The 15,748-nt window shown below is 45.1% G+C and overlaps 1 long non-coding RNA gene across 1 annotated transcript; it reads right to left on the bottom strand.

Annotated features, from left to right (window-relative positions):
• Positions 1 to 961: 961 nt before the first annotated feature.
• On the bottom strand, positions 962 to 6,579 carry LOC127491827 (uncharacterized). Its single transcript, XR_011387488.1, has 3 exons — positions 6,037 to 6,579; positions 5,809 to 5,910; positions 962 to 1,258 (listed from the first exon to the last, which is right to left on the bottom strand). It is a non-coding gene; the product is annotated as an uncharacterized lncRNA (long non-coding RNA).
• Positions 6,580 to 15,748: the final 9,169 nt, after the last annotated feature.

Raw genomic sequence — 15,748 nt, 5'->3', positions numbered from 1 at the left:
GTAAATATAAATTGATATCCCCAATTTACATTTCAAATTCATACTTCCCTGCTTGCTAATGAGAGTGAGCATTTTTTCCTTAGTGGCCACCTGTGTTTTCTCTTCTCTGAAATGTTTATTCACATCTTTTTTCCATTTTTCTCAGTGACTGATTCTTTTTTTTTTTTTCAGCAATTTACTAGTATCTTTTTCTTCTAGATGTATAGATTCTGGGTCCTATTCTGCTGTTGTTGTAACTTCTCTGGCTTCCATAGGGTCCCTATTTGGGGAGCCCATTCCAAAGAGATGGGTTCCCCTAGAACCATGTGATGGCTTGGCTTAGAGCATCACAGTTCTGCAAAGAGAAGATGTACCACTCAGGGCTAACTCAGTCTTCCTGCTGGGCTGGGCCAGTACACACACGTGGAGGGCTGTGACAATTCCATGCGTGACGCTGGGCATCCAAACCTCAGCGTCCAGGACGTGCAGGCGTAACAATAGCATCCTCAGAATCACGTGCAAGTCTCCCCTGTGTCCCTCCTTCAGCCCCCACAAGCCGCGTCCTCCCGGCTCTGTTCCTGGCCCTGTTCCAGGGCACTGACCGTGGGGAGCTGCAGAGCCTGCTAGCGGCTCCCGTTTCACGCTGGTCAGCAGTCAGCTCTCTGCTCAGCAAATGGCCTTTGGAAGAGCACGCATGGCCTCTCCTAGCATGGCCTCTGCTGAGCCCCTCAGGCGCTGGCCAGCCCCTCTCAAGGCCCGGCCAGTGCAGGACATGCCCGGGAACCAGCCAGCCAGCGTGCCCCTCTGCAGCACTGCCCTGGCCGCTCCTCTTGGCTCTCATAAGGCGGGCAGCAAGGAAGCACGAGGCTGGCTTCCCGGGCTCCCTGAAGAGGCGTGGTCAGATCAGAGCCCTGGTGGCACCACCCCCGCAGAGGGCGGAGCAAGAGGAAACAGCCCCTTTGTCAATCTGCTGCCCTACTCCGAAGAGAAAAACGTGGCGCCCTAAGCTGTTCTCCAAAATCTGTTAAATATGTAGAATATGTAAACTCATTTCGACCTTGACTTCTAATACATTTTCCAGCTTGGAGAAAGTTCCCCAAATTAGAAACTCAGGACTGATTCTGCTGTCGTGCTTGGAAAACTTGCCTCTCCTCTTGCCCAAGGAAAGGACAAAAGCCTGGTCCGGTATTTCCTGGTGGTGGCCTCGGCGCTCTGCTCTTCGGGGTCCATTCCGGAAATGCCCTCAGCATCTCTCTCCTAGGACTTCCTTCCATTAGCCCTGTGAAGTCACATGAAGCAGGCTGACAGTACACGAAATCTCAGCACCGTGAAAACTAATTTCAGCCCTTTACTTGAACTTCCTTACCCGGGAAAAGTTAAAAATTTAAAAAAAAAAATTAAAAAAAGCATCATAACCTACATAGAGGTGTATTTTTGCCAATGAAACTACACAAACTGAGGAAGGAGAGACGAGTCTAGAAATCTAACCCCGCCCTCCTCTAGAGTTGAAGGAAACAAGACTTTCTTGCTGAAAAGAAATTTTCTTCCAAAAGTAGTAACACTGAAGAGTACCCGTGAGAATATTTTGTACCACCCTCATTTCCTGTTTATTTGCACCAAAGATCGAAAAGTCTTCCGACATGTTGGAGAAGTGACCAGAACGGCAAGTGCCAAAGCAGCAAGCATAAGGTTCACAGGAGATGCCGCCTGGCTCGCCTGCCTTCATCCGAGAACACAGGAGGTGAGGGGCCCAGTCAACTAGAGCAGGGAGGAATGGGCATAGGACAGGATGGCGGGCGACACTGCCAAGTACGCTGTGCAGGGACACAGGACTATTGATAGGAGAGGATAACAGGAGGGAGGGAGGAGGGATGGAAGGATGGAGGGATGGAGGGAGGAGGGAGGAGGGAGGGCTGGAAAGATGGAGGGAGGAGGGATGGAGGAAGGAAGGGAGGAGGGATGGAGGGAGGGAGGGAGGAGGGATGGAGGAAGGGAGGGAGGAGGGATGGAGGAAGGGAGGGAGGGAGGGAGGGGTGAGCTGGAACAACACTGAGCTAGGTCACAGAGCAATGTGAAAACAACCTATCACTAAGCCCTATTGATCTGTCTCTTAAGCATTCCTTTGATTTGCCTCTCCTCTCTGCCACCTAAATCCAATCCCGTGTCATCTTTCTCATGGAAAATACAACAACCTCTCAAATAGGCTGGCTGCCTACATCTCTCCCAAACCAATCAGTCCTCCATTTCTCTCCCAAGTGCTTTTTTTCCAAAATGCAGGTCAAATCAGAATAGCACTCTCACGCCTACAGCATGGAATCAAAAGTGCTTAGCCTGCATTCGTGGCCCTTTACAGTCTGACCTTGCCTTTCTCCCAACCCAGCATTGCCTGAAGGTGGATACAAAGCTATAGGATGCACTCCCAGAAAATGGCTTCTTGGTTAAATAGATTGAGGAAATGCTGGGTCAGACAAACTTAAATGCGGGATTTCTCAGATCCTTTTAAATGTTAATAAACATTGTGAGCTTCCAAGGGGGCCTAATAAATACTGTGCTGCTCCAGACAAAACCTCTCTTAGGAGTGGATGAACCTCGTCTTCCGCTTCTGGGAATATCAACCGTGGGCCATGCACAGCTGACTGCTCACAGCCCTGCTGCTCAGTGGGCATTGTCCCCAGGCACAGAGAACTGCCTCGCCCAAGAATGTGCCTCCCTCCCGGGGACTGACCACAGCCAGAGACTGATGCCTCAATCTGGGACCCCTCCAAAAGGCCATCCCAGCCCCAGAGTGCTCTGCAGGCTAGGCTGAGGTTTCTATTCCAACCACACTGGGTGCCCCTGCGGAGGCTGTGGCAATGTGCTTTGAAGAAATTCAGCTACAAGGAGTACAACTGTCTAGGGGTCCCTTTCTGAAACCTGCTCCAAGTTTGCAATGAGGCCATGCCTTTTGTGGGCTAATGCCAGTCAATGACTGAGGGAGGAGGGGTACTGAGGGGTACTGTCCCCTTCCCAGGAGACACAGGATTCCTTGCCAGCAGACTTGGGCTCAGCGTTCCCCCACAGCAACCTCTGTGCTTCCACCCAACTTATGCAGCTCCAAAGATGAGCTGGTAACCATTCACCAACTTCATGACTTGGTTACCAATTGTGCTGATAGAAAAGATATGTAACACACAACTTATAGATAGTAAAATGTACAATACTGTTGTTGGAAAATTCCATTTAGCTATCAATTCTCACAGAATGCTTTCACTGATTTTTGCTGAATCCCATGTCTGTCATGAGCCTGTGGTCATCAGGAAGGGATGAGCAGAGTTCCATCATGAGTATGGGTTGACACCTCCATTAATGGGTTCAGCAAAGGTAAAACTGAACCATGTGGGTCTCAGAGCTTCATTGTTAGGCAATGACACAAATGAATTCGTTGTTGAAAAGGCTAAGGGTTTTCAAATTCTGGATAAATGTGTTTTGAGTTTTTGTGCTATTCACAATGTTGCAGTCATAGACATGACATACTTTCTAGATTTAATATGCATTATTATCATTTTCTCCATCACTTTCATAAGCCTGACAATCAACAAAACAATAATTCAGGCCCTGATTTGATGCATTTGTCCATTTTTATGGTGCAGATAATTCCATCTTGGCTGATTTCTAGCTACCAGCCCATGGTCACAGAACACAGAGCTGCAATGAGCAGGGAACCACCCAACCATTACATGGTTTTTCCACCAAATAATTGCAATAGTTCTTGGTGACCACAAAAGCTCAGATAACACAAAATTGCAGTAAAATAATTAGAAAATGAGGAGTCTTAATATCATTTAGTTAATCACAATTTTATCTTACTAGTTTTTAAATAATGCCTGTGTTTAACAACCAGCTTGCAAAATTCCTGAAAATTCAGCAGTCAGCTGTGTTAGGCAGCTCCAATACATTAGTGCTGTATCCTTTTCCCTTTCTCTCAGTGTTAGTCTTGCACTGCAATCAAGCAGTTCTCCCATTGGCCTTTCAAGTGGGCATCTCGACTAATAACATCACGGCATGTTCAGTCCCATCTTGGTATTTGCTTCTCAGAGTCTCTGATTAACACCAGCAGGACCAAAAGGGTTCCAAGAAGTTCAGATGGGGTCTGAGAGCTGGCTCACTACTGCCAGTAGGTGATGGAAATGCCATCCTGATTTGTAGGCTGAATACAGATAACCCCTAGCACAAGATGGATGGAAGTGTTGTGGGAGGTACAATGATTTGGGAATTTGGAAAATATGGAGTGGGGGCGGACATGCAACAGCAGAGTTGCATTTACACCTTGCATGAAGATTGGGGGGGGGGTGTTGAGAGCTGCTGGTCAACACATAATTGGTAGCTGTGTAAGAGAGAACTTGGTTGGTAAACAGCAGCAAGGATAGTTGATCATTTCAACAGCTCACTGAGTGCCAGAGCCCTCCTTCAAATCCGGTCTGCTGTGTCAGAGCCAGGACTCGAAGGACGTTGGCCCCACAACCACTCTGGAGCATCTGGGTGTGCAGAGCTGACCTACTTCTCCCCAGTCAAGGAAACATGAGAAGCAAGATGCCCCCTTCCCCCTCAAGGACACTCTCACTTCCTTTCCTCTAATAAGAGTTAAGTCCCAGAATCATCCCATGTGGTGATGTGCTTGGTTTGATAAGGGAGAGATGAGATAGATTCCTAAAGAATTGCTAAGAACTAGATGGCGAGTACTGGCACCAGCCAGAAGAGTACACTGGGGTTACCCTTAAGAGGGCTTGACCAAGGAGACCATCACATAAGGCAGAATGAGCAAGAATTCATTGACTTATTGATAATCTTAAGACACAGGCTTAGAATACACAGACAGAACCCTACCCCCAGAGAATGGGGAAAACTCACGGTCGGGGTGACTCAAGCCTGGAAAAATCAATGGTTAGCTCTTTGCAAAGTAGAAATGCCCGAGTTAATCTAGCAGATTGTGGAGAAAGGAATAGAAAGGAATGTGTTTTTGAGGCCAGAAGACCCACTCAAGGATGATATTCCAGGAGAGGGTGGGTGCAGAGGATCCCCCTCTTCACCAAAGTCATGAGAATCCATTAGTCAGAGGGACACTCACATGAAGTTCCCTGCTGCTCCTCTCTGCAGGCTGGGCGTATGCTAGGAGAGCCAGTCACAGAGCAGGGCTTATAAACAGCCAAGGGGATTGTGGGGCCATCAACAAAATAGAGGTCAGATGCACACACTTAACAGCTAGAGGCTAGGGGCCATGAGTGCACTACCAATAGGCAAAATCAGGAGCCTGGACCTCAGAATTGTCAAGGTCGTTAATAGGACACAGCATTAATAGCACCAAAATAGTGCTGCTTAATACCTTAATCCAAAAAAAAAAAAAAAAATTGGGAGAAGCAAAATGAAGGAGTAAGAAGCTGAAGAAAGAAGTGGTATCTTCAACAAAAAATTACTGTCTCTTGAGCCAATTTTCATATTTAGCACCTATTGCCTAAAGTAGTGGTCCAGTCAGCCACTCCATAGCAAGTCCGGGTATACACTGATATACTGTAATGATGCCCCAGCCCTTCCTCAAAGGGAACTATGGCTTTTCACTCATTCACTTGGAAAGGAGAAGTAACCAGACAATTCAAGAACTACTGGACACAGGGTCTGAGTTGACAGCCAGAGATCCAAAGTGTCATCATGGCCACCTGTTAGAGTAGTGACCTATGGGGCACATAATTAATGAAGACCTGGGTAACACGCCACTAACAGGGGTCCCACTGGGCCTGCAGACCTACTGCATGGCCATTTCCACGGCCCATGCGTGTATGATTGGGATTGACATACTTGGCAGTTGGAGTAGCCCCCATATATGGGTCCTTGTTCTGTGACATCATCATGGAGAAGGCTCAGTGGAGACCTCCAGATTTCTCCCACCTCTTGTCAAGACTGCAAGGAAAAATCATCATATGGGTGAAGGGAAATTGGAGGAAGAAAGAAATATTCTCACTAGTAAGGACCTAAAGGATGCAGGGGATGGGGCCGGCGCTGTGGCATAGCAGGTAAAGCCATCACCTGCAGTTCCAGCGTCCCATTTGGGCGCCAGTTCGAGTCCCGGCTGCTCCACTTCCGATCCAGTTCTCTGCTACGGCCTGGGAAAGCAGTAGAAGATGATGCAAGGCCTTGGGCCCTTGTACCTGCATGAGAGATCTGGAAGAAGCTCCTGGCTCCTGGCTTCAGATCGGCATAGCTCTGGCCATTACGGCCAACTGGGGAGTGAACTAGAGGATAGAAGAACTCTCTCTCTGCCTCTCCTTCTATCTCTGTATAACTCTGACTTTCAAATAAATAAATTTTAAAAAAATAAAGGATGTAGGGGTGGTGGTCCCTTTCTAGCCCCATTTAGTTGCCAAGCTCACCTCTCCAGAAAACAGGGCCTGGAGAATGACTAATATTGTACCTTTCTCTGAAGGGAGGAGACAACTTCCACTTTGATTATGGCCCTGTCTAAACAATGACGGAGTTTGGGGACTCAAAAGGCTTCCGTAGCCTTGGCAGCTCATGACAAGAGCCTTGGGTGATCACTGACGTCATAAATAAGAGTGTCAACTGTTAAATCAACAATAGGAGTCACTGTGCACTTGCTCCCCATATAGGACCTTTGTCCTTAATGAGTTGTACTATGAGAATTAACGGTAAAGCTTGTCTCCAAACAGTACTTTATACTTTGTGTATCTGTGTGGGTACAAACTGCTGAAATCTTTCCTTAGCATAGAGTTGATCTTCTGTATATAAAGATAATTAAAAATGAATCTTAATGAAGAATGGAATAAGAAAGGGAATAGGAGGTGGGACAGAAGTAGGGGTGGGAGGGTGGGTATGGGGGGAAGAACCACTATATTCCAAAAGTTGCACCTATGAAATTTATATTTGTTAAATAAAAGCTTTCTAAAAAACAATGACTGACTCTGCCATAGACTCAGTCATGTGGTTGCGGGACACCTGCTCATCCACTCTGAGCGGCAGTTCCAGTGGCCTGCGGAGGGAATACAAGGTCCCCACCTGCCTCGTTTCCTTGCAGCCATGCCTTTCTGGAGTATTCACCCAAAGACCTTCTGCACATACACCTCCAGCTTAGAGTCTGCTTCCAGGGACTCCCAAGTAAGACAGTGGGCAATATAGAAGGCACCACTTCCCAAATTTATTTCATCAGGGGAACAATCTCTGTAGGGCATCTCACAGAACTAGGATTTGATAGAGTAAAATTTAGGAAAATTTGGTCCAGCTTCTACTTCTCTGGTCATCTGCAAATTTGCATGCAATTCTGCAAGCACTCTGTGTTCTTAAAGGCCACGATACCTTTATGCATGCCATTCCCTCTGCCTGGAATTCCAACTCTCCTCCTCTCAGCCACTGCATTTCCCTGGGAACTCTGACTCTCCAATACACAGACCACAAGTTTTTCCCTGTCAAGCCTTACTGACCTCCCTGGTCATGATCTCGGCTCTCATCTCCACCCTGCTTTATCTGCACCTCTATTTTAGCACTAATCTTATTAAATTGCATTAAGCAGGGTCTGGCGCTGTGGCATACCAGGTAAAGGCACCACCTGCAGTGCTGGCATCCCATGTGGGCACCGGTTCAAGTCCGGCTGCTCCAGTTGTGATCCAGCTCTCTGCTGTGGCCTGGGAAGCAGTGGAAGATGGCCTAAGTCCTTGGGCCATGCACCTGCATGGAGACCCAGAAGAGGCTCCTGGCTCCCAGCTTAAGATTGGCACAACTCCAGTCATTGTGGCCATCTGGGGAGTGAACCAGCAGATGGAAGGCCTCTCTCTCCCTCTCTTTGCCTCTGCCTCTCTGTAGCTCTTTCAAATAAATAAATAAATCTTAAAAAAAAATTGTATTAGTCATTTACATGTCTGTCTCCTCACCTTAACTTTTTCAGATCAGAATCTATGTTTACTTACCTTTTATTCCCCAATGGCTTTGAAATTTGCTGATGTATAGTGGCTATTCAATAGCCACTGAATAAAGGAACAAATGAGTGAATGGAATAAACTGATTTCTCACCTCACTGAATTTTAAAAACACAAGGAATAAATAGAGCAGTGAGTGCTATGGATACTGGTAAGTTCTGCCATACTCATGAATGATAAAAAGGTTGAGACAAATAATCAGAAACATGTGTTGTTTGGGTCTGATACTTGGACTCCGTATATGAACTAAAGGAAATTTATTGTCAACTACTGCTATCTAAGATACATATTTTATACTAATATGCTGAATTTTCTTTCTTCTTTTTGAAGCTTTTTAAAGTATTTATTTATTTATTTTTAACTTTTATTTAATAAATATAAATTTCCAAAGTACAGCTTATAGATTATAATGGCTTTTTCCTCCCCATAACTTCCCTCCCACCCGCAACCCTCCCCTCTCCCGCTCCCTCTCCCATTCCATTCACATTGATTCATTTTCAATTATCTTTATATAGAGAAGATCAATTTAGTATATATTAAGTAAAGATTTCAATAGTTTGCACCCACACAGAAACACAAAGTGTAAAATACTGTTTGAGTACTAGTTATAGCATTAATTCACATTGTACGACACATTAAGGACAGAGATCCTACATGAGGAGTAAGTGCACAGTGACTCCTGTTGTTGACTTAACCAATTGACACTCTTGTTTATGGTGTCAGTAATCACCCTAGGCTATTGTCATGAGATGCCAAGGCTATGGAAGCATTTTGAGTTCACCAACTCTGATCTTATTTAGACAAGATCATAGTCAAAGCAGAAGTTTTCTCCTCCCTTCAGAGAAAGGTACCTCCTTCTTTGATGGCCCGTTCTTTCCACTGGGATCTCACTCACAGAGATCTTTGATTTAGGGTTTCTGGTTTGTTTGTTTGTTTGTTTTTGCCAGAGTGTCTTGGCTTTCCATGCCTAAAATACTCTCATGGGCTCTTCAGCCGGATCTGAATGCCTTAAGGGCTGATTCTGAGGCCAGAGTGCTGTTTAGGGCATCTGCCCTTCTATGAGTCTGCTGTGTATCCCGCTTCCCATGTTGGATCATTCTCTCCTTTTTAATTCTATCAGCTAGTATTAGCAGACACTAAAAGGGGAGAGAGAGAGAGAGAGAGAGAGAGAGAGAGTGTTAGTTTCCATCTGTTGGTTCACTCTCCAAATGGCCTCAACAGCCATGGTTAGACCAGGCTGAATTCAATAGTCAGGAGCTTCTTCCAGGTCTCCCATGTGGCTGACAGGGGTCCAAGCACTTGGATCATCTTCTGCTGCTTTCCCAGGCACAGTAGCAGGGAGCTGGATTGGAAGGGAACCAGGTGGGACTCAAAACACCACCCAAATGGGATGCTGGTGTTACAGATTTTGGCTTAACCCACTACACCACAAGACCCACAAGACTGGCCTCCTTCTTAGAGCTTTTAATGCAAAAACTTTTATCACAATGAAAGTTAAAAGGTTATGAAAAGCCCAGATAGTCCAACATCCAACTAAAAAGAGTTCCAGAAACAAAAGAACCAAAAAATAGAGGGACAAAAACTATGAAGAACTAAGACATAATTTTCAAGATTGGGAAAATCTACTTAGTACTTAGGACAATAAAAAGGAAGCTAAATAAGCAAACTGCATAAATCAAGCCACACTGTAGTAAGAGTTCTGCATGAAAAGAGGGGGACGGCGCTGTGGCACAGCTGGTTAATGCCCTGGCCTGAAGTGCTGGCATCCCATATGGGCGCTGGTTCTAGTCCCAGTTGCTCCACTTCCAATCCAGCTCTCTGCTGTGGCCTGGTAAAGCAGTAGAAGATGGCCCATGTCCTTGGGCCCCTGGACCCATGTGGGAGACCCAGAAGAAGCTCCTGGTTCCTGGTTTCGGATCAGCCCAACTCCAGCCATTGTGGCCATCTGGGGAGTGAACCATCAGATGGAAGACCTCTCCTCTCTCTGTGTAACTCTGACTTTCAAATAAATAAATAAATTTTTAAAAATTAAATAAATAAATAGAGATGAAGAGACAGAAGCAGAAAGAGATTATAATACAAAGGACTAAACTCCCAAATAGCTGAGGGCTTGCCTACCGGAATACTAGATGTCAGAAGAACAAATACATGTCTTCAAAATCAGGGATGCAAATTAATTTCAAACAAACTTTATACCCAAGAAAACAATCAACAAAATGTGAAGCTAAAATGAGGATATTTAAGACATACACAAGTTTGAATAATGTACCACTAGGTAGGCTTTATTGGAAGCCACTGGAGAAAATGATCCAGCACAGGAAAAAAAGACCCCAGAGGGGTCCCTCTTGGAACAGTGGTGAAGAGAGGAGCTACAGTGACAGGGTCCACCTCCCTAGAGAACCACAGACTGGGGCGAGGCATACAGGGCCTGAGAGAAGTGATCGTCACCATCGAGTGGAAATAATATACTTTATAAAATGAATATATAAATATGTAAATATCAATCATTAATGCTAGTAAATTATATGCAAATAATACGTTTGCATTTTGGCAAGTTATATTGGCAAGCTTTTCACAGAGTTAATGGAAAATTTTGGTAATTTCATAGAACACTAAGCAAATTTAAAAAGTAAATCAATTAGGCACTCCTGGGAAAGGTGGAATGTGAGAGAAATTAGGTAACCATGTTACCCTGCTTGACTAAGTAGTCGCTGGCAGTAGCTCCTGTCATAATGATGTAGCAGTGACTATGGAGGCAACCAGAATGGGAGGGTGAGGGAGAGGATAAGCAAAATTCTCATCTACAGTAATAGGAAGTCAACAGGTAATACCTCAAAGTAACAAGACAGGAAATAGCAATTACGTACAGCTAATGGCTCAGCAAGGGTAGAATAGAGGCTGGCCATCTATTAACACAACCCGTAGAGCAACTTTTGCTTTATTTTTAATTACACATACTTATTACTTTGATTTTTAAGATTGGATTTAACTGTACTTGGCACTCATATAGAATTCAAGCCATATGCACCAAGCCAAATGAATTATATTAAGCTCTGTTAATTTTGTATTAAATTTGGCCAAAGCCTGTCTCCATACATAGTGAAGTATAAAGTATCATAAACAAACTGCAACTAACCTGAGAGTGTATTTTCCTAACAAGTAGTTAAGTCCCAGCAAACCATAGCAGCCAAACTTCCAGCCAGTCGCAGGCTGCAAACTGCCAAAACCTGTCCAAACAGGGCGAACTCTGAGCGATCGCCTGTCGGGCTCCTCCTGCACAGGACTTCCTCTCTCCAGCTATAAATACTGCCTGCCTAGGCTGCTCAGTGAAGTTGTCTGGACCTCCACCAGTTCAGGGTACTGCCTGATTCATGAACCAGTTCTTTGCTCAAATAAACGTACCAAATTTGACTTGTCTAAAGCTCTTAACAGAGACCCGGTGTTATGGTGGAGTGAGGAAAGCCACCGCCCGCGACACCTGCATCCCATACGGGTGCCAGCATCCTGCCACCCACCCAGTTTCCTGCCAGCATCCTGGGAAAAGCAGCAGAAGATGGCCCAGGTGCTTGGGCCCTTGCACCCACATGGGAGACCTGGAAGAAGCTCCTGGCTTCCACGTGGCCCAGCCCTGGCTCTTGCAGCTATATGGGAAGTGAACCAGAGGATGGAAATTAATCAATCAATTTCTCTGTCTCTGTAACTCTGTCAAATAAATCAATAAATCTTTTAAAAAAAAAAAAAGTTCTTGGGGCCCATGCTGTGGCGTAGCAGATAAGGCCACCGCCTGCAGTGCCGGCATCCCATACGGGCACGGCCTAGGAAAGCAGTAGAAGATGGCCCAAGCCCTCAAGCCCCTGCACCGGCATGAGAGACCCAGAAGAAGCTCCTGGCTCCTGGCCTCTTTTTGGCCCAGCTCCAGCCACTGCGGCCAGCTGGGAAGTGAACCAGTGGATGGAAGATCAACTGACCTCTCTGCCTCTCCTCCCTCTGTGTAACTCTGATTTTCAGATAAATAAGTCAATATTTAAAAAAGAAAAAAAAAAAAAACAAGTTCTTAACAGTCCATTTGGGTGAGGATTTTGAATCAGGATTTGTGAGTACTCAGATACCCTGCGTTTTCTTGAAGTTTCATTTCAAAAGGTGGCAGAAGACACCTCCCTCCTGGTTCTTGGACGGATGGTCACAGGAAAGGCACTTCTGAGATTCATGACACAGAATTGGGGTCTTTATCTATATCCCAAAGTTTTTCTTCACAGAAGATTCAAGAATTGTTTTCAAAATGAGAAAACAAAATCAGAAGGGCAAGTGATCAAAACCAAAAAAAATGTTAAATACTTAGGTTCTTCAAACAGTTCATGGAAAATTCCTATTCTGGAAAAATTATACAACTATTTCCAAAAAGTGTGTACCAAAATACCATCTCTCTTAATTCCATTTTCCATGAACATTTTTTTAGAATGACAGATTGAGAGACAGAGGTAAAGAGAGAGAAGGATGGATGGGTAGAGGGGGAAGAGAAAGGAAGAGACGGAGAGAGGGAGAGTAGAGGAGGAGGGGGGAGAGAAATTGATTTCCATCTGCTGGGTCACTCCACAAAAACATACAACCTATGCACTCCAACGTGGGATGCAAGCATCCCAAGCAGTGTCTCAACCACCAGGCCAAACACCCAACCAACTACAGACTTTTGAAAACGCCCTTGAACGTGCTGCCTCACCACCCTTGCAAAAGTCTTTCAGACAGTCGCTACCCCTCTCGAATATACTGCTCAGGATAGATGTTCAATGCTCTTCATTAGAAGCCAACTACGTTATTACACGTTGGAGAGGGTAGGAACGAAAAGCTCCATGGAGAAGCACAAAATCTAAATCAACATGCAGCTGGGCTGCAATCCCTGTAGCCGTGAGACCTCGATCCCATTACTTCAGTTTCTGAGTTTCCGTCTCCTCATCTGCAAACAGGGGTAACACTCAAAGAATGCTTCAGTCAGTGCATTCTGTACGTGATTATCACCGTCATTGAACGGCTCAGAACCAAAAATTCAGCAGAGAGGCCAAGACGCTGGGGTTTATGGACTCCCTTAAGCCTACGTGACTGTCTTCTAATGAGTAAGATTTGGAGTCCTCTTCTTGTGGTTTCTAGACCAGATCTTTTGAGTCCCACATCATATTCATGATTACTAATGGCCAGAAAACCTATTCAGAGCCCAGCCGGTGATGCCAAAGACAGTTGTCACAATGGTGGGGATGCAGCTATAATGTGCCTGTAGGTTTGTGCCCAGCAAGATAGTTAGAAAATTACTTAAATTTCCAATACAATGATGACTGTTTCTAAGCCACTACTTTCTTCTAAAATAATCAAAACCAGCTAAAAATGTACAGCTGTAAAATATTTGAGTGCTGCGCCATTTTGATGGAAGCTGATATATTAAAATTCTTAACAAATACACCCACTGTGGAATGTTAGAGTACACTTTCGGGCAATTTTTCAGAGCAATGGATTCAATTTAGTCTTGTCACCATAGCAACCGGAGGAATCACTCTATTATTTTCATCGTAACATTTCCAATTATTTTCTCTCTCAGTTTAGGTCATAGACAAAACTAGAAAGAACGGCGTTGACCATAAAATGAACCAAAAAATTGTGATTTTCTCCCTGGGTTATAGGTTGCTCCTGGAGCAGCTAATAGCCTTTGGCCATTCATAAATCCCATGCTAAAATCTCCAGATCCATGAGGAAAAAAGATTTATTTAAAAAGGAGTCCCTTTGTTTCTTCTGAGTTGAGGGGACCAGGAGATGAGACCATTTTACCAATTATACATACTAAGAAAATCATAAACCACTTAGCAAAGAGCTTTTCTTTGGGAGGATAAAAGTACTAAGCTATTTCCAAAAGTTCATGGAAAATAGAATGAAAATTTAAGTTTATTTTGGTGCAAAAAATGTTTTAAATCTATGCATAGTTTTATCATAATACACATTTCCAAGAACTTTTGGAAGATTCCTTGTATGCATGGATTTCATATTTTTTGCACTTAAATAAATTTACCTTTTAATTAGATTTCCCACAAACATTTTAAGTACACTTGCACATAACTAAATTTAACTTTTAATGATTATGGATTCTTGATGATGAAGGATTCTAATCTATGCCTCTAAGTGGTCAAATTTTGTATACTGGGATTAAAATAACACGGCAGAGGAGCCAGTATCGTGGCACAGCAGGTTGAACTACTGCTTGCCAGGCCAGGATTCCGTATCTGAGTCAGTTCAAGTCCTGGCTGCTCCATTTCTGATCCAGCTTTCTGCTAATGAGCCTGGGAGGGCAGAAGATGATGGCCATCATCTTAGGCCCTTGCCACCCACATGGAGGAGTTCCTGGCTCCTGGCTTCATCCTGGCCCAGAGCTGGCCATTGCAGCCATTTGCAGAATGAACCAGCAGATGGAAGATGTCTGTCTCTGGCTCTACCTCTCTGTGTCACTGTGTCTTTAAATCTTTAAATCAACAACATGGCAGTGGTATATTTCGGAAATCAGAGTATCAGAAATGGTCCTTTACCCAAGTTACATGGGAAGAAGGACAGAACCGGCCGGTGCTGCGGCTCACTAGGCTAATCCTCCGCCTTGCGGCACCGGCACACCGGGTTCTAGTCCCGATCGGGGTGCCGGATTCTGGCCCGGTTGCCCCTCTTCCAGGCCAGCTCTCTGCTGTGGCCCGGGAGGGCAGTGGAGAATGGCCCAAGTACTTGGGCCCTGCACCCCATGGGAGACCAGGAGAAACACCTGGCTCCTGCCATCGGATCAGCACAGCACACCGGCCGCGGCGACCATTGGAGGGTGAACCAACGGCAAAAGGAAGACCTTTCTCTCTGTCTCTCTCTCTCACTGTCCACTCTGCCTGTCAAAAAAAAAAAAAAAAAAAAAAGACTTAAAAAAAAAAAAAAAAGGACAGAACCATCAAGCAGCGTTGATTATTTACCAAACACAACATCCATTTGCCCCTATAAAAATAGACCTGCTGAGCAGTCAACGATGAATAAATTGCTCCCATAGAAAGGAAGACAAATGATTTTTCTAGGCACATGTCCAGCAGCCTCAGGCCTTACCAATTCTGGATATAAAATAATGACACAGATTAATTCCCAAACACTGTTTATAGGGACTGAGCCCCACACCATCTCCGACTCCTGCCACTTTCCTCACATCTCAGATTAGCTATCTCAAGACAGTCTCCATTGGTTCAGAAATTCAACCTCACCCTCCGTCTCTTCTGCCTCTTCATCAGGCCTCTTAGCTTTGGCCATGGCTTCCTTTCTGCAGCTCCAAGGCCCAGGCCACCATCAAGAAAGGGGCCACTGCCCTTCCTTGTACATCCTATCCTAAGCACAGTACAGTTCCTTCTCCTAATGCCTCCAAGTGTGGCTGATCAGTGTGGCCACTCTTAGAACGTCTATGGAAAGGTCCAAGGATGAGAGAAGAGGTGATGTGGCCACTCTCAGAGTCCCAGTGCAGCACTGGACAGCAGAATTTGGCAATAATTCTCTATGTCTACACTGCTCAGTACAATGGCCACTAGCCAGCCATGTGGGGCTCCTGAGCACTCAGCGTGTGGTTACTGGGGCTGGGAGGCTGAATTTCAGTGCTATGTCATTTTAGTGGACTTAAACTTCAGTAGGCATATGTGGCTAGGAGTTGCTGTGTACGACAGCACTGTTTTAGATCTGTCCTTGGAGTCCATCACAGAACATTGCTCTGCCTCCCTTCCAACTTGCCACTCAGGCCAGGAGCCAACTCTTTCACCTACTGGGAT

Source organism: Oryctolagus cuniculus, chromosome 3, assembly GCF_964237555.1.
Source record: "Oryctolagus cuniculus chromosome 3, mOryCun1.1, whole genome shotgun sequence".
In the NCBI taxonomy this organism is placed as follows: domain Eukaryota; kingdom Metazoa; phylum Chordata; class Mammalia; order Lagomorpha; family Leporidae; genus Oryctolagus; species Oryctolagus cuniculus.
Note: the sequence above shows the minus strand (reverse complement) of the source record. Positions and strands in the feature narration are given on the sequence as shown.